Genomic DNA, 25802 nt, shown 5'->3' with positions numbered 1-25802 from the left:
TTTTTACTTTACCATATTTTTGTCACTGCATCAATTTATTCAACCAGTATGTTTTTGCTTAGTGCTGTAGGATTTATACAGGTGAGTGGGACATGACCTCTTTCTTATTGAAACTTAAAACCTAGCAAGATTTGTTGTACCCTATCTTGCTCCCAAGGTATCTTTTAAAGCTGCATTATATTACATGTAAGCTTTTAAAATGAGGCAGAGAGAAAAAAGGTGGTACCAGGAATGAGCACAAAATAACCATAATGCAAGAAAGAAGTTTCAAAGTGTCGTAAGTACAAAATTAAGCACTCCAGAGTATTTCAGAGGAGAGTTTCCTTTGGGCTGGGAAGATCAGGGAGGGCTTCACTGAGGCCAGGAGTCTTTCAGTGAATGATGCGGGCTGTCCAAAGAAACCAGCTTTAGTGGTTCTACCACATTCTTAACTTCTGCTTCAGTGTGAGATTTGCATAGCACTGGAGTTGGCTGGTTGCTCCATGGTCAGAACACAGTCCCAGGTTTCAAGTTTGTTCTCATGAGCACTCAGGTCGCTCTGGCCTTTGTCCACATGTTGTAACTGTGACTCTGGTCAACTCTTACATGGTCCACATGTGTGTTGGGAGGTGGCAGGGCAGAAGAGGGTGTGAGCACAGTTACAACACATCTAAAACACAGATCTGATCAAATCACCCTGTTGCTCATGTTGTAAGATTCAGGCCAGGAGAGCTGCCAGGCCCAGGGCATTCTTCCAGCCTCCTGCCAACCAATCCCTGCCACGAACCCTCCACTGAAGTCACACCAAGCCACCTCTCAGCTTCTCTGTTGCTGCTGAATTCCTTTAGCTTAGAATCCCTTTTGTTGTTTTCCTGGTGCAATTACTCTTATTTTTCCAGGGGCAGTTCAAATGTCCCTAGAACAGTTCAAATCAGAAGATTCCAGGGTAGAGACCAACAGATCAGAAGAGGTAGCACTCCTTCATCGAAATTCTGATAACACTGTGCCCACATCCCACTTATAGTTTTGCCAGAGAGTATTTTAGTAAATTGTTTGAATGTTTGATTGTTTTCCTTAAGACTTTGAACATCTGGAGATTAGAAAATGTACTTTCAACTCATCTAAATTTACTAGATATTTATGGATCAGCTGTTATGTGATAAAGACAGAGAGTGTGAGGGCGGGGTCACTGAACACTAATTCCAGAACAGTGAGGTCAGTGGGTGGATGTGTGCATCAAGACTACATGAGAATACAAAGAAGGGGATATTTGTGGAGCACTTTCTATGTACCAGGCTCTATGTTTTTGTTGGAAATACAACATTCAGTAAGATAGACATGTTTCCTGCTCTCGTGGCACTTTTCCTAGACAAGATAGCAAAATGGAAGTTAGATGGGCCTTGAAAGGCCAAGTGGAGAAAGGAGGAAAGAATATTCCAGAAGGAGCAGGAGCAAAGCTGCAGGATGTGTTCACGGAATACGTAGCCACTGGTGGTTGTGAGGGATTCGTGGCCTCTGTTTTTGTGACACAGTGAGGTGGTGTGGAAAGGCGAAGCTAGAGAGGTAGCTAAAGGCCAGGCTGAAGAAAAGTATTTTATGATATGTCAGCTATGATATGGCACTCTCTAGGATGCCAGAGATTGTCAAAACTCCTTCAGACGGCCTTAGTGTTTCTCCAGACACAGATGTTTTACTAAAGCCTCCATTTGAGGGCAGAAAACAAAAACAAAAACAAAACATCAAAGCATTATATAGGATGTACTTAATTTTAAACTTTTCCTTTCAAAGTTTTCTTGTCTTTGATGTTAATGCTTGTTTCCTAGAAGACAGTAGTAGGCAATAAAATAATATAACAAATGGCAGTTTGGTATTAAAGGCAAACATTAGAAACTGTTGATTATCTTAGCTCAATCACTTACTGCTTTTCAAATAGTTGTAAAGTAGTGAATTTTAATCTTGTAAATAAACTGGTATATATCATAGTCTTACTTCCTGCTAGAAAGATTGCTTCGGGGTCGACATTTCAGGATATTACACAGGGCATGCCACGACTTCCAGGTGCTTTGACTCCTCCATACATTTTTGTGAATAACAGCTTCATTGAGAGATGATTTACATGCCATGCAATGAACCCATTTAAAGTGTACAGTTCGATGGTTTTAGTAAATTCACAGAGTTGTGCAATCTTTTGCTGTATGAGCCTGAGAACCACTGACGCCGGCAGCAGAGCCAGGGACAGCTCAGTGCAGGGGAGTGACATAAATAGACTGAGGTGAAAGGAACATTTCTCTTGTTACAGTAAGAAGGACAAGCTAGAAGCAGAAGTCAGTTAAGTGTTTATAGTGTCTTGGTTTCATATTGGAAATATTAGGAATGTTGATTCAGTCGGCTCAATAAGGTAAATAAAATTGGATGTCCACTATGTGGAAGAAAATTTTAGTTGCAGAGGGCGGGGGGCTGCTTTGGTTGATAAGAAAGAGTTAGATAAGATCAAAAAGAGCTCGCTAATTCCTCTCAGCTCTCCAATGCCCTTTAGAGATGTTTAGTGACGAAATCATGTCGTCGCTGTGACGACAGTCTGCATTCCTGGGGCACTGGTATGAGGGTGCCCATTCAGCCGCAGGCAGCGGAGCGCAGCAGTGCTGCTGAGCGCGCGCTCGTTTGCTGCTACCACGGGAAGGATGGAGAAGGTGTAGTGAGAGGGTAAGAGCGCTGCTGTCCGTCAGCTCGCGGCAATCAAGGGAGGCTGCTTGCGTTTCTGTCCTAGCTTGCAGAAGATCTTCCACTTCTCAATTTTCTTATTCTACGAGGGATTTTTTTGAGAGGATCAAATGAATTCATACAGTGTCCTTAGAAAATGCCTGGCACATAGTAAATTCTCAATGAATGTCAGCTATTATTATTTTTAAACACCATTCAAAATATACAGATCACTTTAAATTTGCACCTCTGCTGAAGAAATCCTCTAGTTGACTAAAAGTGTGCTACAAGAACAGGATTTACTAATAAAGCCAAACATTTTTCCTTATACTTCTATATAAAAAGATGTGTGTGGTTCTCATTTCAAATGAAATAGAACTATTCAACTATCTCTTGTGTGTAACAATCACTAGCTATTACAATATGTCATTGAACAGAATTACGTCTAACTGAAGTCACATAATATAACACCCAACAGATAAACAGTTCTGGTGTGGCCTGGAACTGAAACACAGGAAGAGGTCTGATGGGCTGAAGCTGATGGGGAGGGGGGTGTGTGTGTGTGTGTGCGTGCGTGTAAAGCCACTATCACTTAAGAAATTGAAATATCTACATTTAACCTTGCAATAAACTTTATCAAAATCTCACTAACTTGGTCAAGATAAAGTCTCATGTTGGATTCAAAATTATTGATCTATTAAACTATTCTTTCTCCTTGGTGTGAAAATAGTACTTCTTGATTTCTAGTTCCCAAGTTTGACTTCTCTTTTCTACTTTTAAGACTTGGGTTTTTAAAAGGGGGCATAGCTCTATGTAAATCATACCTCAACACAAGAAAGTGACAAGACAAAGAGGAGAAAGATATTTGTCAGATCGCCTACTGGGGCTAAAGCCAGGACTCTGTTTTGAGAGGGTCTGATTCTTCCATGCATCTGATTTCTCTTTTGGGGGAGAGTGAACACTTCCAAGTCTAACAGCTATTACCAGCTATTTCTGTACAACCACGGTTTCTGAAACCATAATTGTTAATCTTGTAGAACTTGAAGCTTTTGTTATTATACTTATGTCCCCAAATAGAATTAGCTTTCTAGTGAACTCCTGTCCGTTGGTGTTGATCAGGGAGGAGCTTCAGCGACATGAATGTGGTAAACAAGTGAGTTGCCGCAATCCTGAAATGGGTCTCATTGCCCGAGAGACTGGACTGGCTAAGGTAGGGCTGAGGCGAGGAGGAACTGGGCCAGAAATCGTCCTGTTCCCCTAGTGCCTTGAGGAAGTAGGCTTGCCAAATCATATAAGGGTGTCTAGATCAGAGGACTTGGAGTTTCTAATTTAAAAAAACTTTTAAAAGTGAGCAAAATGAATACTCATTCAGCAGGTGACTATAACCTTGCCTGAACTGAGGGTCCAGGGAGAGCCACACTGATTTTTCTTTCTGGGAAGAGCTAGGAACAGGAATAGCCATGCCCTTACCGTGTTTGAATGATGACTGAGGCTTCTCCGCAGTTTCCCGCCTGGTTTGACCCTAACTGGTTACGCGCTAAATACGAAATCTCTGTGAGGCCTGATGCTGTGAGGAAAGGAGAGGCGAGGAAGGGGAAAACATACCAGCAGCATTAAACTGGCCTCAGGTCTTCAGGATGGACTGTGCTAACACGTGCAGTATTACCTGGAGAACAGCAAACAGGGAAAATAAGAACAGAGGCTGATTCTGCCTTATCCTGAACCCAAATGTTTCCACAATAGAAATGTTAACTTGATTCCTAAGGGGCGAATAAACTCAGCAATGTTTCACAATAACATATAAGGACTACCTGTGGAGCCATCTTTCTATGCACTGAGGAGAGATCACAAAAATATTGCCCTGGAATTTTGGGGCAAGATTCTTGGTATCTGTCATGAAGTCTCGGGTAAACTTTTGAAACTTGGGGGATGCTATATACATCTCCTTCAGGAGCAGTGAATTAAAAGTGAATCATCTTTCACAGACATCTTTCTTCTGGTCTTTGTTTTTGGCCATCTGTGGCAGATAGGGGTTGGAATTCAGGACTACGGCTACTTGTTCAGATTTTTAAATTACTTGACATCTTCCAGGATCAGTGTTACTAATATCCCATGCCACTTTATCCTCCCCTCCCCATATGGTTCTATCATGGATAATGGTGGATTAAGTTAGTTGTATCTGTAGTTTTATACAACAAGATGCATTGTATTTACTTGTCTCCCAGATTCTTAGTGAAGGAAGGCATCTACATAAGGAAGCCGACTCCTAAAACGCCTAATTCCGTGAGCAGCCCGGGATTCTCTGAGAAAAGGATTAATTCTAGGGCAAAGACAAACGCCTGGAGGCGGAGTTGCGTCAGGCACCACCTGACCGCACCCCTATGTTTCTTAGGTGTGCATCACCTTACACCTTCTTGTGGTCTCTCGGATCCACGTGTTTTCCTGCTAAAAGCTTTACAAGGCCACCTGGAAAAGTAGAGTGACAGAACAGGTGGACCATATCTCCTGGCAGCCTGGCATCTTGTGGGCACAGGATGGCTGTTATTCTGCCAGAGTTAAAGCTTTCTCTCTATTGTGGTATATGGCTGACTCAAATTCCATTTTAGAGGTCTTTGTGTGGTATTTTCTCATTCATTTTCTCTGAATTGAGAAAAGAAAATCATTATCCCTTATAAACTGAGGGCCATAGCATCTAGAAACCAGCATATGATGGAGAATGGTTTTGAAGTAACTAAGAGTTGGTGTCCCTATAAGGGAAGAAAGCATTTCTATGAGGAGGGGTGAAGCAGTGTTCTGTGATGTGGGAAGGTACCACAACAAATACTCCTGTTATCTGGTAGGTTTGGGAAGTGAATTGCGTTGACTAGTAAATTATTCTAGTGAATAGGGATTTCTCACATATACTTTACATGATTAACAGTGTAAGCAAATTGAACTACAATTAATTATACTAAGCACTAAAACTAAACGCAAAGTAATTTATGTGTTTCAATAAACCACAGAAGACCCTGAAGTATTTTCTGACCTTATCATTGTGAATATCAATTATCTTTGCACTTTAGATGACAGAAGTAAAGTCAGTGGATGAAAGGTTAATCTTTATAAATTTTACATCTATTTTATACTTTAAAAAATTGAAAAATATACAAATAGCACAGACTTATTGTAGAAAATAAGATAACAGTTGAAGAAAAACAAGAAAAGCCCTAATTTCTCAACCTTAGGTAATCCCAGGCAAGATTTTGGCATGTGTCCTTCCAGAATTTATAACAAAAATGAAACCACACTACATAATAACTTCTAACCTATTATATTGTTTAATATATTTATTTTTCCATTTGAATGAGTATCATATATTGAGTTCAAGATCAATAAAAGTTTAGGTCTTCAGAGGGCTGAAAGTGGGAAAGTTCAAGAATTTATTTGTAGACCAGACTTTTCCTTAAATGTCACTTCCATTCTCTGCAGTCCAAGGGTTGTATTCTAAATGTATTATTTTCAATTATTTAAAAATCATTCTTTGCATTCCTTTGACTTGAAGCAAAGATGTTCTTTTGTTTTTAACGAGCTTCTTTGCACGTTTTCTGGGTGCCTGCCTCTTCAGGCAGGAGACCCTTCCTCCAGGAAACTGGTTGCTTGCACCCATTCAGGGCAGAAAGACTAAAGGGAATGCCTAGTTGTGACCACCCATCTCACACCTGTAGCTTTTCTGTTTGTTCGTTGGGCAGTGGAGTCGTGAGACAGGTGTGAGCCAGATGTGATTGCAGAATGTTTTCTCTGTTTGATCACAAACTTAAAATGGGCTAGATCTATCAGTATCACTGATCTGTTTTTTATCTTTATTTTTTGTGACAGCTAGGTAGAATATTTTAAAACTACTTAATCACTCAACATAAGGATGAGAAAGGAAAACTAGGAATTTAAATATTTTTCTCTGATGATATAGATCCTTTACTTAAAGCATTTCCTGAAGATGAAAATTGCTTCTCGTTTTATTAAAAAATTTAGATAAAACTTAAGGATTAATACATTCTAATTATTTCCATTCCATAAATTTCCTTTTAACTTTTGATTGCCTAATTATAAATAGCATGCATATTTTATTTTACTTTCTGCTGTTTTCATTAACAGCATACTCCATATATTAAAGCACTTTTCCTGGTTTACAATTTTAATAGCCAGAGCTTTACCAATCTGTTAATATGTGATAGTTTGCTTAGCTATTTCCCTCCTCTTTGACATTTGGGTCATTCCTCACTATTTCAACTAGTACTAATATAAATATTTTTATAATAATAATCACAAGATTCTTTTATTTCTTGGCTATTTTCTCAGGTGAAGTTTTTCATTTTTTATTATATTCATCAGCTTATACTTTTGAAAGCTTAAGTAAATCAAAGTGACACCAGCAAAGAGGTAAAAACTAAGAAATCTGAATAAGCTATAGACTTTAGTTAATAACAATGCTTCAATGTTAGTACATTAATTGTAACAAATGTCCTATACCTATGTAAGATGTTTGTAATACGGTTGCGATTTTCAACTGGTGTTATGCAAGAATTTTTAAAACATCCAATACCCGACTATTTAGTCAGGAACTCTGACGTCCTAGATTGTCAAATAAAAAAATGACAACAGCCAACACAACAATAGCCATCGGATGTGAATGAATTAAAATTACGCCTATTTTTGTCAAAATGGCAAAAAATATATTTTTTGGTGTGCCTCAGAGTTTTAGTAATTAGTTATGTGTGCCATATGATAAAAAAAAAAAAAAGGTTGAAAATCTCCGTAATAGGAGAATCTGTGTGCGGCTGGGGCGGGGTGGGGGAGGGATATCTGAACTCAATGTATTATCTGCTCAATTTGTTTTTGTAAATCTAAAGCTGTTTTTTAAAAGTCTCAAACTAGAAAGTTAAAAAAATATAACACATCATCCCTTTCTTGAACTACATCTAAGTGTCCACCAATATTTATATTAAAAAAATTAGTCTGGGCCAATGGGAGCCTCAAATGTCCTGTTACTAGGCAGATTTCGGGTTCCCGGCAACCAGGAAGGGGACTAGGCTGTCAAGGATAGCCCTGGGCTGGCTGATTCCTGGCCAGGTAAATAGAGGGAGGAGCAAGTGCCATCCAAGAAGTATATCCCAGCAGCCACTTGAGTTTTAAAAGGGTGTCTTGAGCCCTGTCCCCTGTGCTGGCAGTTTTCCAAAAACCTCACCTTCCCTATAGTCTTGCGCAGGGCCTACTACCCTAACCCCTCTCCCACCCCACCAATTTCCTGGAGAAGCCCTTAGGGGCGGGGAAGATGTGGACGGGGTGCACGCAGGCACCAACCCCTCAGACTGAGTAAGAAAAAAGAGGGAAGGAAGGGAGGAAGGAAGGAAGGGAGGAAGGGAAGGAGGGAGGGAGGGAGGGAGGGAAGGAGGAAGGAAGGGAGGGAGGGAAGGAGGGAGGAAGGAAGGGAGGGAGGGAAGGAGGGAGGGAGGGAGGGAGGAAGGAAAGAAGTCAGTTAGTTATACAGTGTAAGGACCATGACACGGCACCAGCTGACAGGTCTGCTGAGGCATTTTTTTTCCCTCTGTGGCTTTACTTTGTGGCCCTGACTCCTGAAGAATCACTGCCTCTTGATCCCACAACTGACGGAGAAGAACTCAGGGCTGGCTACGAATGAAATTAAGTTCCCTTTAGAGTTAGGTGGAAGCTTCCAGCATAGATTCCCTTTTGTTCCAGCACAGACTCCAAGCAGTTGGATATGAAATGTTTGGCAAGTAGTGAGACTGTGATCGCACGCAGTGTGTGAATGTCCCACTTTCTCCCCTCTGGAATAAAAATCCCTGCCAGACAGGGACACTCTCACTGCACTCTCCAAGTTTTAAGATGATAAAATTCCGTTGCTGTGCCCATGAGATATTATCATCGTTTATCCAAAGACCATGTCCAGTTACTGAATAGGAAAGGTTCTTGAAGTTAGAAAAGAAAGTTTAGTTTTTTAGCTTATATTCTATATCAACAGACCCATCAAAGGAGCCATTTTACAAGTGATACAAGTAACTGCTCATCTATCGTCTTATTGTCCCAAGGTGACAAAGACACTCCTTCAAATTGAAAGCCGAGGCATTTTCTCTCTCTATTTTTCAATTTTCTCTTTTTTCCCTAAGGGCAAACAAACTAATGTGAGGTGCTCTGAAAACGTCCGACTTGAGGTTGCTGGGATCAGCTGTGCTGTAGGTTAGTGTATTTGGTAGAATTTATCTTCCAGAGCAGAGCTCATTAAAATTGGCCACTTCTGAATTAGAGGTAGGTCAAGACCTTGGAAGATGATGGAAAGCATGTTTTCTCCCGTGTGGTCCATGACTCATCTGTGTCATTACTTTGCTTGTTACATAAAAATGGCAGATGCCTGAACTCCTTCCTAGATTCAGTGAATCTGAGTTTCTGTGGCCAGGACTGGGGAATCTTATTTAATCCAGAGGCTTTGGTAATTATTCTGCTCACTGAAATTTGAGCACAGATTTCTACCTTCTTCAGGCATTATGTAATAAAAAGCAATGTAGAAATTTTTAGATAAGAGTACCAATATTTTTGTCTTAGAGAGAGAGTTCATTTTCTCACTTTCACAAGTAAATTCTGAATTGCCAGTTGCTCTACAGAATTTCATAAAGCAGTTATAAATCTTTGTCCCTATAGTCTCAAAGAAAAAGTTCTAAACAAAAACTCCCTCAGAGATATCCATTTTCATCATATGGGCTTTAAAAAAGTTCTCATGTTATTTGCTTCAATGTTTATTGTACTTAAAAAAATTATAATAGTAATAAAATTGCATTTAAAATTTAGAAAATGAAATAAGAGAAAACCCATACATGGCCTTACCACACAAACCATACCATCGTTAACATTTTGGTATATTTCTTAGCATAATTTGCGGATTTTCCCCTTTTTAAGTTGCAGTCATAGTGTAATACTATTTCCACTACCTTATTCAGATTCTTCTTGAACATTATTTTTACTATCTGTAGAATTTATGTAGCTATTCCTCTATTACCTATTGAGGGAGCTTATTAGTAGTTTTAATTTTTTATAAATAATTCTTTAGTCAATGCCTTTATGCATAAAACATTTTCTGCACTTTGAATTATTTCCTTAAGATTTTTATAAGTGAGATTGCTTGGTCCAAAGAAATAGCAATTATTTTTAAAACACTTGTACAAATTAATGCAGTTTCCATTTGGGCATAAGAGGTGGTCCTTGAACTTTATTATTATTTTTGTACAGACATATTGTATTTAGAACTTTGTATTTTTGTCAAACATTTTATTTATTTATTTTATTTTAAAAATTGAATTTATTGGGGCGACATCAGTTAATAAAATTATACAGGTTTCAGGTGTACCATTCTACAACACATCATTTGTTTATTGTACTATGTGTTCACCACCCCAAGTCGAGTCTCCAGTTGTCATTTATTGCCTTTACCCTCTCCTACCTCCTCTCTCCCCCAAACTTTATTATTGAACATTTAAAAAAGCAGTCCCTAAAATAATTATTTATACAGATGATGTATTATAGAATGGTACACCTGAAACCTATATAGTTTTATTATATGTACAGGGTCCAGCAGAACTAACGCCTGCTTGAGTGTAGTTGGTAGGGTAATAATATGGGTGTAATAATTTATAGTTTTAATTTGAACATTTCACCTAAAATGTCATATAGTGTGCTTGAGTGTGATATTGTTATGTTACAGAATTACATGCTTATGATTTTGTAATAAAAGATTTTGTAACAAAAAGGGGCATTATTTGTGCCAGAACCTGTATATACATGTATATAAATAAATCACTAATTACCATTCTTCAATGACATAGATTTTCGTTAGTGGGAGAATCATGCTCAGTTTGAAAATCTGTACAAGTGTTTCAAAGCTTTTGTTGCTTTGAATAGAATAAATTATGTGACTATTCAATCCAACAGTTTCTCATTGCATGCCTCCTAGATGCCAGGCACTGTGCTAGAGAATATGATATATATATGAATATATTCCTTCTTAACAGAACTCACAGGTGAAGGGTGTGCTGGTGGAAAGAGAGAAACAGGCAGTACAAAAGAATATGGTGAGTGCTTGGGTGATATTTCCTACCTCAGATTTTAGAGACATCTCATTTCAAGTTAAATTGTCAGAGAAGGCTTCTGGAGGAAGTCATGTCTGAGCTGGGACCTAAAAGGATGAACGCATCAGGCTAAGGAATGGCACATTCAAAGTATCCCAGGGGCAAGAAAAGAAAGGAAGGAAGAAGGAAAGAAAGAAAGAAAGAAAAAAGAGAAAGAAATGAGGGAAGGAAGGAAAGGAAGGAAGGAAGGAAGGAAAAGAGAGAGAAAGAAAGAAAGGAAGGAAGGGAAAGAAAGAAAAGGAAAGAAAACATCTTGGAGAGAAAATAGTTGGGCAGTTTCTCAAAAAGTTAAATACAGGTTTCCATATGACTTAGCATTCCACTCCTCAGTATATACTTAAAAGAATTGAAAACATGTGTCCACACAAAAGCCTACACACAAATATTCATAGCAGCATTATTCATGGTATAATATTATATCAACATTTTTATATATACATGTATCACAACCACCACTTTAGACCCCAGAGGTAAAACGGTGAACTGGACACACAATAATGCCTGTCCTGTTGGAGCTTCTGTTCTGTTGGGAGGGAGGAGGCAATAAACAAATAGACAGAATACACAGCATAGTAGATTTTTTCCCGGAGAAAAAGAAATCATGGACTAGGTAGAGAGTGTCAAACCAGCGTGGTGGTTTAAAATTTTCAATGGGATGATCAGGGAAGGCCTCACCAAGAAGATTATAATGTCCTTGATGCCAAGGCCACACATATATATTATATATATAATTATATATATCAACGTGTATGTTTTTTCTACCTCAGATTTTAGGGTCATCTAATTTTAAGTTATAGATATATAAAAAATCTTCATACAAAGAACACAGTTCTTTGAACACAGAAAACATTCAACACATGTTGAATTTAATATTTCCATATATTGAAACCCCTCTTCTTCACACATGAATGCAAAGAATCATAGAATTTCCATAAAGGTGGAGAGGCCCTTAATTGTGGAATAAACTTTGATCATTAGTTACTGTTTTACTTATTTTTATTTTTAGGGGTCTCATTTTAACAAATATGGTATATTCGATGTGCATATTATTTGCCAAAAAATAACATTAGAAAGAAGCATATTTTAATAATTGGCAGAGCAGCTCCTCATACAGGTAGCTCATGTTGAGTTTCTCTTTTGAAACTCCATGGGACAATCGACATGTCATGCCTGGAAATAAGGGAAGAACTTTTCTCAGAGATTAGTTTAGAATCAACCAGATAAGCCACATACATGGGAAGCTTTCCAACTCAATTTCTGTCTAGTACAAGACCCTCTAATATACTCTAATTTTTCCATGCTGTTCTTATTCTTACCTAAGCTTTCCAAGGAGAAGGGATGACAATTACCAAAGAAGAGTTTGTAAAACTTATCTTGCTAACAAGATTTTGTACCTTACAGAACCAAAGGTCTGGTTCATTTACACAATTAGCAGATCGTTATTAAGAGTTTCTCATGTGTGGGTCCCAATGGGGGCCATGAGAATATAAGAGAACTATATAAAAACTACTACCTGTCTCACAAACACGCCTATCATCCAGGAAAAAGAGCAGTCCCCTCTCTTTTTATGTATCTTCACAAACAACAGATTGTCATGGCTACCGCTGTCATCTGGTATCACATGGTGGAGAGCCTCTGACCTCACAGTTGGAATACCTGCTTCTTGCCTTCACCTCTTTTTATTTTAATTAAACATTTTTTGTTGAGATATAATTCACATATAATACGATTCTTCTTTTTAAAGTGTACATTCCAGTGGTTTTTAAATACTCACAGAGTGATGTAGCCATCACCACTCTCTAATTTCAAACTTTCATTATTCCCAAAAGAACCCGTTCCGCATTAGAGGCCCCGCTCCTTTCATCCCAACCTCCCCTAACCCAAGGCAGTCACTAATCTCATACTTTCAGTCTGTATGGATTTTCCTGTTCTGGAAATTTAATATCAGTGAAATCATATAGTTTGTAGCCTTTTGAATCTGGATTCTTTCATGCATGTTGTAACAGGTATAAGGACTTCACTCCTTTTTATGGCTGAATAATATTCCATTGTATGGGTGTACTACAGTTAATCCACTCATCAGTTGATGGACATTTGGGCTGTTTTCATTTTTAATATAATGAGAGCTGCTATAAACATCTGTGTACAAGTTTTTGTGTGAACATATGTTTTCATTCTTTTGGGTAATACCTAGGAGTAGAATGCTAAGTCATATGGTAACTCTATGTTTAACATTTTTAGGAACTCCAAATTGTTTTCCAAAGTGACTGGGCCATTTTACGTTCCCACCAGCAGTGGAGGAGAGTTGCAGTTTTTCTGCATTCTTCCTCATCAACACACGTTACTGTCAGTCTTTTTTACTACAGCTATCCTAGTGGGTATGAAGTGTTATCTCATCATGGTTTGAATTTGCATTTCTCTGATGATTAATGATGTTGGGCGTTTTTTCATGTGCTTACTGGTAATTTGCATGTATTTTATGAAAAATATCTATTCAAATACTTTGCCCATTTAAAAATTGGGTTATTGGCTTTTTTATTATTGTGTAAGTTCTTTACATATTCTGGCTGCTAGTCTCCTATCAGATATATCATTTGCAAATATTTTCCTCTATCCTATGAGTTCTTTTCACTTTCTTCGTAGTGTCATTTGAAGCACAAAAGCTTTAAGTTTTAATGAAGTACAGTTGATTTTATCTTTTGTTATTCTGCTTTTGGTGTTGTATTTAAGAAACCATTACTCATCAAGTTTTCTTCCTATATTTTCTTCTAAAAGTTTTATAGTTTTAGATCTTACATTTAGGTCTCTGATCAGTTTTGAGTTCATTTTTTGTGGATGATGTAATGGTGAATTTTATGTCAATTTGACTTCATTCATTTGCATGTAGATATCTAGGTGTCTCAGAACAGCATTTGTTGAAATGACAATTTCTTCCCCCATTGAATTGTCTTGGCATCCTTGAAGGAATCAAGTACCATAAATGTAATAATTTATTTCTGGACTCTCAGTTCAATTCCATTGATCTATCTACCCTATGTTAATCCCTCACTGAATGGATTATTATAGCTTTGTAGTAACTCTTGAAGTTGAAAATTATGATTCTATTCTTGCTTTTTTCCCCAAATGTTTTGGCTGCTCTGGGTCCCTTTCATGTCCACATGAATTTTAACATTAGCTTGCCAATTTCTGCAAAAAAGGCAGATACAATTTTCATTGCATCTATTATTTATTTGGAGAGTATTACCAAATATTAAATCTTGTCTTAATATTTAACAATATTAAATATTAACAATATTAAATCTTTATCCATGAGCAAAAGATGTCTTTCCATTTATTTAGATCTTTCCTGGGCACGGCACAGCCCTACCAGTTTGTGTACTTCTAGGTGGCTAGGAAGATGTTGGACCTTTTCAAAGCCCCCTACGAAATACCTCATTCCCTAGGTTTGCCCTTATGTTTTTTGGTCAGCTTCTTGTTTGTCTCCATTGTTCTCACAGCCTCAGGAACTTGTGATGTTAAACAATTGCTTTTGATTGTTTTTGACAAACGTCCCTGGGGAAAAGGCCGTCCTGAGGTAGGTCAAATAAAGACAAGCCCGTAGAACAGCGTTTTGCAGGGAACCGTCAGGCATGTCAAATGATGGCAGTTCTCTGAAAATGGTGTTTTGGGGAGTTCCAAACCCATTCCGCCCCCTCCAGTGGCTGCTAGGTTGCTGGCTGTCACTGTGAGTGCTGTTTGTTTTCTAGGCTACTATGTGGCTGGGAGCAGGATAGAAATAGGGCAAGTCAATGCCAGAAAGCTCGCTGTGCTGAGATGTAGTGGGGTTTTGTTTGTTTGTTTATTTTTATAAATAAGAGCTTTCATTTGGTTAATATCTTAAGGCCTGACAAAGTTGTTTTGACCATTTTTGTCAGAGTTCTCTTTGTTTTTATGGAAGAGTGGCTTTTCAGAGTTTCATACACCACCATTTTCCTACTGTTACTGCCTCTCCACCTCTGTGTTGACTTTTTTTTTTTTTTGAGCAAACCACTGAATTTCTCTGAGCCTCTGTTTCTCCATTTGAAGAAAAAATGGAAATGGTAATTCATTCCATGAAGAAAGAATTGTAAAGATCAAATTACACACACACACACATATTTAAGCTCCCTACAAAAGCTTTACAGATAGGAGTACAATTGCTATGCCCATTTTTAGGAAGGATATAAATTCTCTACATTCTATATCATGCCAATCTTAGTTCTTAAACCTTTCTGGGTGTGTGAATTCCTCTTACTATTTTTGATTGAGGAAATCATTTATCACTTTAGATAATATTGATTACTGATAATTTCTCTTTTACTGTACAGTCCCGACTAGAGAGAATTGGGAAAGCTCCTTTGTCTACCTTTTCTGTAGAAAGAGGGATAAATCAGAAATTTGAGGCAAAGCGCAGTGAAGTGATTTGTCTAAGGTTACACACTGGCCGGACTGAATTGCTATTTCCATTATGTCATTTGGTCTCCCAAAGGCTAGGAAATGGGAGAGACAGAGTTCTTTGGGTACACCTTGTTCTTCGCCACATGTGTTATTTTTAGAAACAGTGGGGAAAGATGGATAATCTGACTCAAAGCCATAAAATAAGATAAAATTTGATTTTACTTAGAATTGAGGCATTATTAGCCCAGCTTAGTACATGTAAGTGAATAACTTATTTGACTTTTTAAAAATCCTGTTTAACTGGTTTATTGTAGGCTGCAGGCAGGATTGAACGACCCTTACAAAGTAGACCGGAAAATTTTTCCAGCAATCTGTAGCGACTAAGCTAAGTTTCCAAGGGTCATTACTTGGTTCCTTTCAACCTATGAAGGACAAATTATTGCCCAAATAGCTCAGCTAATTAATGCACAGCTACCTTCTGAGCTAATGACACCTGTTTAGCCTAAGGCACTAGCTTCATTGCTCATCACTAGTGCTTTTTATGCCACAACTTACCCATTATTAAGTTTGCCATTTCCAGTTTGGAATAATTTTTTCAGAAATACCATGAAGGTTTCCTTTTAATAACTGAGAATGCATTTCTGTTACCTTTAGGCGTGAACAACACCTCAGCTGGGCATAGATACTTGGACCAGAAACATTTCCCCTTCTCATGCATAGATTTCCCACTTACCAATATAGCGATCCAACATTCCATAAGTTCCAGAGAAAGGATCTGTTGGATCACAGAAGGCACTGCACAGAAAGCCTCAGGCCCTGCTTTAGGGGCTCAGGCATGTCTGAGGGTAGCCATTGGAGTCTTTTAAAAGTCTCCTGAGGAGTAGTGACTCTGCCCTGGAGAGTGTGGACAGACATTTGGGAAAGAGATCAATTTCCATAGCAACATGAATAAAGCCTCCCCAAATAAAGTGACCTGCATTTGTTGCAATTCCAGGTTCAAAGGTTCCCAAAAGCACACAGGTCGGAGGTCCAGCTTCCTGCCAACAATGGAAAGGCAGGGAGGCTGGGGACCCATCAGACGCACTGGAAGGTGGAGCACAAAACTCATTCCTTGCAGTGGAAACTCCCAGGCCAATAAATGCCAGGGCAATTTAATAATCCACATTCACTTCTATGACATAACCAATGCATACAGCTTAGCATATCACACTGTTACAATAAACCAGTTAGCATGTTCTAAATGTTTATACATATTAATTCATTTAATTCTCACGACAGCCATAGGAGGTAGTAACTATTACATCACTCCCATTTTATAAATGATGAAACTACGGCCAGGAAAGGAGGTTAGAGCCTTAGCAAGTGGCGGAGCCACAGTAAAATTAATGAGGTCAACATCAAAGAATTTGCTTCTCTTAAAAAAAGAAGAAAAAATTTGCTTCTCCCTGCCACACTATAAAGATATAATGACATAATAACACTTTATCAGTGCAAATTTTTAAAAAGGTTTTACTATTATTTTATCTTAAAAAAAAGAGATTTACTGATTTTGACTATAGAGAATATTGGAAATGTTTCCTGAACACATTAATGAGTACAGACTTTGACTTTTGCTTTGAGATAACTGAAATACCTTTACCTGGGTGCCCCTGCTTCTGCTACCCGCTGTGACATCACTCTTTCCCCTTTTGTGACTACTTCTGTTACTTCTAAAAGCGTCTCTTGGAATTACATGTGCTGTGAAGAAGTTTAGGTGACATAATCACTCAGGTTTCTTCTCTCATGTTATGAGATCCTGTGAGAATGGTTGTGAAGAAAAGGTGTTATGTCTATTAAAGTCATCAAAATAAATTGAAGTGCTAAAAACACATTGAGTATGCTGAGGGGAAACAGGTGCACTCGTGTATTGCATGGTGCCTGTGTTAAATATGTTCCTTGAGAGCAATTTGAACGTGTGCGTGCACGTGCATGGGCATGAAAATCGGGTATTACGTTAGGCAGGAATGCTTTGGGGCATAAATAACAACAACACAACACCACATTAACTTACAGTGGCTAAAGCACATAGGGATTTATGTTTCTGGCTTAGCAAGAGGTCCAGAGGGAGGCGGTGGCTGGCAGGGGTTCAACAGTCCAACCATAATTGGCTGGACCTCTGGGATGCTCTGGGCTTTCTTGGGTTACAAAAAGACTACCTGGGGCAGCCATGGAAATTCACCGCCCAGATCTCTTGCTGTGGGAGAGTGCACCAACGGCCTCAGCTGCCTGCGTCTGCCAGCATCTGCCTGCATCTGCCAGAGGCCTTCATGCTGAGCTGCCCCCAGCCAGTGACTGACATGGCCCAGGTGACAATGCAGGCTCCTTCCCTCAAGGTGCTGTCAAGGGCATTAATATGACAATTGGCAACATTTGAATAGATTGGACTACAGAGGTAAAACAATGTTGATTTCTTGATTTTGATCATTGTACTGTACTTATGTCAAAAAATGTCTTTGTTTTTAGGAAGTACACACAGAATGTTTAGGGACAAAGGAATATTTATGACTTACTCTCAAATAGTTCAGTCAACAATATATATAGAGAGAGAGAATGGTAAGGTAAGCATGGTAGAAATTGACATTTGGGGAATCTGGTATACAGAAATTCTTTTTTTTGGTAACTTCTGGACTAGTTTTTGGTAACTAACTTTTTTGGGGGTAAGTCTGAAATTGTTTCAAAATAAAAAGTGAAGCATGTATAAAAGTACTCTGAGATTCAAACTAATCTCACAATGGTTGCTAACTTGTCGGACTTTATGATATAATAAACGGGAGGTGGGGTGGGAGATTGCGGTTTACCCCATCTTGTATTGGAGCATTTCCTGATCACTTAGGAGTTTTTGAGCTAATTTACCTAAAGCAATAATAACTTGCTACTTTCAACATAAACTGAAAACAAAAACCAAAACCAGTTTTTAAAGCCCTGCTTTTACAAGGGGAAACCTGTAGGAAGCAGGTCATTTGGTGTACCTCTGCTGGGTGTGGGGGCTCCACCATGTGTGGGCCACGCCCTTTCCCTCCTGCTCACTCTCTGACCTCGCGTCCAATCTGTGGGCTCCGCCGGCCCAGCTTTAGTTCCTGTCCACTGGCCCTTTTAGTCTCAGTGTTATGTGTTTGCCCCAGGAGCAGGGCCTTGTAGCTCCTCTGCATTAAACTTCAGCTCAGATTGTCTCTTTGCCTGTAGTATCTCTTATTTCCTTAAGTAATGTTCCTTTGTCTAACCCTGGATCTTAGAACCCACCACTCGCTCTGGTCCCTTGGCTCAGCAAGCTTCAACCATTCTCCCCTCCCCTAACTAGCCAGAGATGAAAACAAAACCCATTTATTTATTCCCTCAACAAATATTTACTCAGAGCCCACTAAGAACCAGGCACAGTTTTAGGCCCAGGGAAGAAAACAGACCAAAACTATGCCTCAAACAGACCAAACAAGAAAACAGCCCAAAACTATGTAGAACCTACATTCTAGTAGAGGGAGGCCGAAAACAAAATACGTAGGCTGATACATAGTTTGATAGACAGGGATAGATTGTGCTAAAGAAAAACAAAATTTGTTATGGTGTCTGTGGGTCCAGATCCAAGACCCAGTATCTGGGAATAGGAGAAACCAGGAGACAGAGGTTCGCTGTGAATCCTAAGAGGTGACCAAAGAATGTTTTTCTAGTAGGAGAAACAAATACCTCTTATACCAAATCAAGCTGGCACATGTGATTAAGTTCTTTCCAGGAAGGGGAATAAGCAACGTGTGATTGGACCTTCTTGGAAAATAGTGGTGTGATCTGATAGTAAAGGTAAGTACCTTGCTGAAAACGGACATCCTCATTTCCCGCTGTGTGGCCTGTGCATTGAATGACATAAATAAGGAGGTCCCAGAGACTGGGAAATTCCAGGCATAATTTTCTCTGCTCACCAAGGCTGCGTCCAGCTGCAGTTTACAAAGGCATTTACAATGTCATGTGGCTCACGTGACACTGGTTCCAACCAGTTCTACTCAGTTAGCTACACACTCTCTACTCGGGTTGAGATGGCAGGATTTGGTGGCATCTGGACCGAAGTGCTGCCATGAAGGAGGGGAGGAACGGAGCTTCTCTGTCTGTGCCCCGGCTGCCTCAGCCCTAGTGCAGCCCCAGGCCCTAGATACCCCAGAGCAGTCCTCAAGTCCCCCACAAGCCCTCGTGGTGCTCCACCTTCCTTGTAGCAAGGACAGCGGAGTCTGCTCCAAAATTGTCCTCACTCCATTACTTACCTTTTTTTTTTTTTTAAATCATTCTCTCATAGCAGGGAATCTCAGAAGCAAAACAGTCTGGTGAAACCATCTTGCTCTTGGCTGTTCTCAAAGTTGAGTTACACCTCAGTCCTCTGGGGGATTGAAATGGTGATCCTTGGCCCCAGGCCAGACCTACTTAGAATGTAAGTGGTAGATCCAGGTAACTGGTATGGTCGCTGTAGTTTGAAAATCCATGCCCTTTGCCATACCTGGTACCTCCCAATGCCTTATAAAACAAGTATCTGTGTTCTAAACTTCCCTGATGATAGACATATCTGGGACCTCGTTAAACAAACTCTTTCACAGGCCCCGTCCAAACTCCTGAATCAGAGTCTCTAAGACAGAGGTTTGGGAATCTGTACTTTTAATCAGCCACCCATCTACCCACCCCACCCCCCTTTTTAAAAATTACCAGAGAATGCTGAGCATGCTGCTCTGGAGGCCTACCTAATGTAGGTGACTTCCATAAACAGGACAGGGAGGCCACCATCACACTGGCAGGGAACACACGTCATAGATCAGCCATGGACGGCTACCCGCCCTTGGATTGAATGTCCAGTTCCCGTTCAGTGTGCTGTGGCCAGTTGGGATGGGGTCATGTATAAAATACGATCACATACACCATGGAAAGAAAGGTCAGAAAGTCCTGAAATCATAACAATGACAACAAAAACCAAAGAAGTGACTTGACTTCTGATTAAAGGCTTGAGTGGTTTTCAGTTGATTGCAAATGAAATTGGCAGTTCCAATATGCGTGAAGCAGAAAAGAATGAAATACGGGGAGTTGAAGCTGAAAACTTACAGCACAAATGTATGTCACAGTCTGAGTTTTCGGTGGTAGGTCACGTGTTCCTCTTTGCTTGAGTGGGTCACTGATCTTCGCAACCAGTGGAGCTCTGCCCTTACTGGGACAATTGCCCAGAAGAAAAGGAAATAGATATCTTATAGGAACTTTAATTCTATATCGCTTTCCCCACAAAATTCCTAAAGATCACTCCGATGAGGTAATAACCTCTGAATATAAACTTAGAGCCCACTCCCCTTCTACCCAGGGATTGCCTGGCACGTGGCAGGGCAGTCTGGCCCCGTGGCATGTCCTGGGCTCCTCTAGACCACAGATTCTCCTAGTTTTCAGTTTCAGAACCTTTAATACTATAAAAATTATTGAGAATCCCAAAAAGCTTTTACTTATGAAGGTTATATTTATTCATATTTACCTGGAATTAAAACAGAAATCTTTAACATTTTAATTTCTTTATTAATTTTAAAATAACAATAAATGCATATGTTAACATAAATATTTTTCAAAAAAAATTAGTGGTAGAGGTGTCGCTGTCTGATATTTTTGGAAGTATCTTTAATGTCCGGCTTAATGAAAGAGCTGGATTCTCACACCTGCTTCTGTGTTCAGTCAAGTTCGACATCACATGTCGTGAAGTCTCTGGACAACCCACAGAGCCCTCATGACTAAAGGAGACTGAACGAAGCCTCACAGACTCCCTCAAAGGGTTTTGGGGTTCCGAGATGTCCCCAAACACACTTTGAGAACCGACATTAGATATCGCAGTTAGTAGGAATATAGCCTAGACCTTGGAAACCATAAATTATTTTCTCTTCTTGAATGTAAGCAATCTCTTGCTTGGCTCTTATTATAATATCCTATAGTCTCCAGTTTCACAACCCTCTCTGTCCCAGCATCGAATTCATTCTCCACTGCTGTCAGCATCTTAGACTGATGAGGTAACGTTTATTGAGCAGTTTCTATATGCCAGGTCCTAGACTAAGTGCCTTACACACATTATCTCCCATCATCTTTCTACCAACCTTTGAGATAATAGAAAAAATGTATTTTAGTCTCTGCCCCTGTTTATGGCACAGTGCTCCTAAAACTCTTGTAACTTTCTAAGTAATGAGAACACTAAGAGTATCTTCTGTTCTCATACTTGGTTTTTGACCCTGGTTTCTAAGTTCCTTGGAATTTCCTGGGTGATAGGAGTGTCTTTTATTCCGGAGGTGACTCTTGGTGGGGTCCTGGGTGGGGCTGGTCACCAGAAAGACCAAGCCATGATTAGAAGCTTGGAACTTTCAGCACCACCCTTCAGTGTCCAGGGAGGGGTGAATAACTGGTCACGCCTATGTGAGGAAGCCTACATACACATCCTAAAAGCACAGGGTAAGGGGGCTTCTGAGTCAGTGAACACGTGGAGGTGCTGGGAGGGTGCTGTGCCCAGACAGGGCATACAAGCTCTGAGCCTCTTCACATATACCTTACTCTATGCATCTCTTCCATTTGGATGTTTGTCTGTATCTTTTCTTATATCCTTTTATAGTAAACAGTAGGTAAACTGTTTTCCTGAGTGCTGTGAACTATACTGTAGCAAATTAATTGAATCCACGAAGGGGAGCATGGGAACCTCCCACATGTAGCTGAGGTGTCAGAAGCACAGACTGGACCTGTGATTGGCACTGATGTGGAGGAGAGGCAGTCCTGTGGAACCAAACTCTTAACCTGTGGGATCTGATGCTCTCTCTAGGTAGATAGTGCCAGAACTGAGTTAAATTGTAGGACACACAGCTGGGGTCACAGAGAATTGTTTGTTGTGGGGGAGCTTCTCCCCGTTCACATCTGGTGTCAGAAGCGTTGTGAGTGTGTTAGTAGTGTGGGAAGGAAGGAAAAACACAGGAAGAGGACTGAGGTTTTGTTTACACAACTTCAGGAGACAGGCAGTTTTATTATTACTATTTCACTGATAAGGAAAAGGAGGCACGCTGAAGGCCAGTAAAATCCCCAAATCACAGAGCGAGTAAGTTAAGAAACCAGGAATCTAATCCAGATGTTATGTTTTTAATTATTTGATCTTTCTAAATAGTAAGTAGCCCATTTCAGACTTAAACACAATTTTGTAATAAAATTTCTCATTTTGTGCATTCCATGTGGTTTTTAAATTGTTCTGTTTTTGGAAATTCAGTTCAGAAGATTACATGTCTATTGGGAACCTTACAATTGACATTTTCTATTTTCCTGTGTATTCATCAGAGGTTGTTCTGTATTTTGCCTTCAGAAAACTTTGAGTCTTTGGTTGAGCATTGGTTTGGGGGGAATCCGGATAAATAAACACCCTTTGAGGTTGTCGTTTCCTTTTTTCATCGCTGGTGTTCTACCCATTTGTAGTGAGTTGAGTAGTCTCACCTAAAAAATTCATGTCGTGGAACCTTAGGATGTGGCCTTGTTTGGAAATAGTCTTTGCAGATGTAATTAAGATTAGGCTCATAATGTGATCATATTGATTAAGGTAAGCCAAAACCAATGAGTATGTCATTATAAGAGACAGAAAAAGACACAGGGTGACATCGGAAGAAGGTCATGTGAAGACAGGGGCAGAGGTTAGAGTTATGTTGGCACAAGACAAGGAAAACCAGGAGCCACCAGAAGCTGCAGAGGCAAGGAAGGGTACTGTCCCAGAGACTTTGGAGGGAGCTGGTACCTGGATTGCAGACTCCTGGACTCCAGAACTGTGTGCAAAATAAATTTCTGCTGTTTCAAACCACCTCGTTTGTGGTAATTTGCTACAGCAGCCCTAGGAAACTAATGTGCTATCCTTCAACATGTGGCCTGAAATCTGCCTCCTTTCCATGGCCTTCCCTCACAGCCCCTTAGGTAAAGTGTTTCTCCCTCCTCCGAACTCCAAGAGTACTTGCCATCTGGGCCATTACTGAGGACTCAGATCTTGATTGTGCGTATGTCAGCTTCTCCAAGATGAAAGTTTGCTTTTGAATCCTTCCTTGAGTATTGCTTAGCTCCTTATTCAGTGGCATACATGTATTAATTGTTTAATACATAATTGGTGAATGTATGGTTTTTCCAATTCTATCCTTCCATTTAATGAGTCCATTCACCAAATATTTATTGAGTGCCAATGAGGAGTCAGGCATTTTTTCTTACCCTTGGAGTAAATACATTAAAAAAAAAAAGATAAAATTCTGTTGTTATGAAGCCTACTTTCTGGTGAGAATGGAAGTTTGTGTATTGAAATTCAGATGCCCTGGCCGTAGGTTTTAAATTCATTTCTGTAGCTTCCCCTGTCCCTTTATTGTCCAGAGCCCAGATTCCAGTGCTGGGGCTGTTCTGGCATCCGTTCAGATCTTCCACTTGACTGCCAAGGCCAGAGATGGGGGAGTGAAGTTATTTGAGGGGCATCTCAGTTCACTCAAGATGGTTCTCTCGCGTAAGCCATCCTGTGTCCTGAGCTTTCCTCTCCCCATTTAAACATGTTTGTAAGCTCTGTTGGAGCCAATTTCTGGAGATAATATTTATAAGTCTGGATGCAGGCCGAGAAAACAGGAAGGCACATGCAAATTTGGGCACAGGCTTAGCTAGGCCCCAATGCTTTGGTCTAGTCCCAGACAGGTGGCAGGTGCCACAGTTGCCAGGATCTGTGACTCATTAACTGCCAAGATAAAGGATTCTTGCTTTTCCAAGTGGGGACAAATGCCAGGCACCAGGATCCCATGTATGGGATAGGTATGGTGTATGTTTTGATAAGGGAAACGTGTAGCACAAAGAATGGTGTTGTCTACTCTCATTTTGATTTTCAGTGTCTCTGTAGGTAATTTGAGGAATAGGGACAGGTGGTGATGGAGAGAGAATACCATTGTGTCAGCCCACCTGTCCAACAGGCAAATTGTGGTTAAAGAATAATACTTGGTTATTTCAGAGTGTTGTAAAATAGCACTCTCATAAACTGTTAGTGGGAGAAAGTAAGGCAAATTGATACAAACTTCTAGTGATCATTTTGGCAACATGTTTCAAAAGACTTAAAATGTTCATCCGCTTTAATCAAATAATATTATTTCCAGGAACTGTCCTGAGGAAATAATCTTCTATTTGCACAGAAGGCTTATTCAAAAAGATCTCTTAAGTGTTATTTACAATAATGAAAGACAATACAAATGTTTAACAATACAAAATTGGTTAAATTAACAATGCTACAGCTATGCATTAGAATATGAGGTGACCAATAAAAGTTCTATTTAAAGATTGGAAAGTGTCAATGATTTTAAAGTTGAGTGAGGGGTACATGAGAGTTAATCATGGTATCTTCTATACCTTGAGCAGTGGTTGAAATGTGTGATAATTAAAACTAAAACTCTTGTTTTCAGGGAACATTTACAGCTAATGGAAAATGCTTAAAAGATATTATCAAGTGGAAATCAGCAGATTATGAAACAGTGTATGTAGATGTGTGGTAGGATTCCAGTTTTGTATAATAGACAAACCTTTCTGTTCATTTTATATATCAAAAATATATACCTGTACACAAAATAATGTTAACAGTGGCTGTCCCGGGGTGGTGCAAATGTAGCAACTGTAGAATTTTTTTTTATACTTTATATTTTCAAACATTTACTTTAAAAACATATATTAGTTTTATAATCAGAAAAAAACAATAATTGAATATTAAAAGGGAGGAGAGTCTTTTTAAAGAAGGAGAGAGTCAGACAGGTCTGGGCCCTGGCACAGGACTTACCAGCTGCAGGACCTGGGGCCAGTTCCTTAACCTTCCTACGCCTCAGTTTTGTGTGTTATAAGAAAAAAATTACCTACTTTATAGGGTTTATATGAAGATTAAGCAAAAACAATTCAGAGAAGGGCTTTAAAATGATATCTAATAGAGAGTAAGAGCTCAATAAATGTAATTTTAGTAAAAGCCAAGTCTAGTTTCTGCTTCTGCTGGGTCATGATAGCACAACTGCTAGTTGATTAGCCTTCCTGCGACACATACCTAGAGAGCTGGACAAAATCTATGCAACAACTGTCTTCAGACATTGAACAACTGGTGTGTAGAACGTTGACTCCTGGGAGATGAAGAACACTTAGGGGGCTCTGTGCATCCTCTGGCTTTCTGGACGATAGCAGAGGGAGGGGGCTTGTACAGAGAGCATGGCAGCCTCTTGGAAATGAGGAGACAGACCTAGATCAGAGTTTAGGGAGGTTGAGGCAACTGGAACTTGTGGTCCAAATGATTCATGACAAGGGAAGCGGGCAGGAAAAGGACTATAGGTATCCACAGGGTCCCCTTGAATGTTTGGCCAAATACTAGACTGTACATGTGTAATGTGCGACTCTATGGCTGGGCACATAGAACAATTTACCAGAGGAAGAAAAACTACAAGGGACCTGCAAACTGAACAATAACTGGAGTTTGCAGAGGGTTCAGAGTCGTTCTAATTC

At 39.6% G+C, this 25802-nt stretch overlaps 1 long non-coding RNA gene across 1 annotated transcript; it reads right to left on the bottom strand.

Annotated features, from left to right (window-relative positions):
* Positions 1 to 60: 60 nt before the first annotated feature.
* Positions 61 to 25155, bottom strand: LOC123478639 (uncharacterized). The gene is made up of 4 exons (XR_006653912.2): positions 25099 to 25155; positions 20373 to 20475; positions 4285 to 4345; positions 61 to 2782 (listed from the first exon to the last, which is right to left on the bottom strand). It is a non-coding gene; the product is annotated as an uncharacterized lncRNA (long non-coding RNA).
* Positions 25156 to 25802: the final 647 nt, after the last annotated feature.

Source organism: Desmodus rotundus, chromosome 4, assembly GCF_022682495.2.
Source record: "Desmodus rotundus isolate HL8 chromosome 4, HLdesRot8A.1, whole genome shotgun sequence".
NCBI lineage: Eukaryota > Metazoa > Chordata > Mammalia > Chiroptera > Phyllostomidae > Desmodus > Desmodus rotundus.
This window is presented reverse-complemented; position numbering and strand designations above follow the sequence as displayed.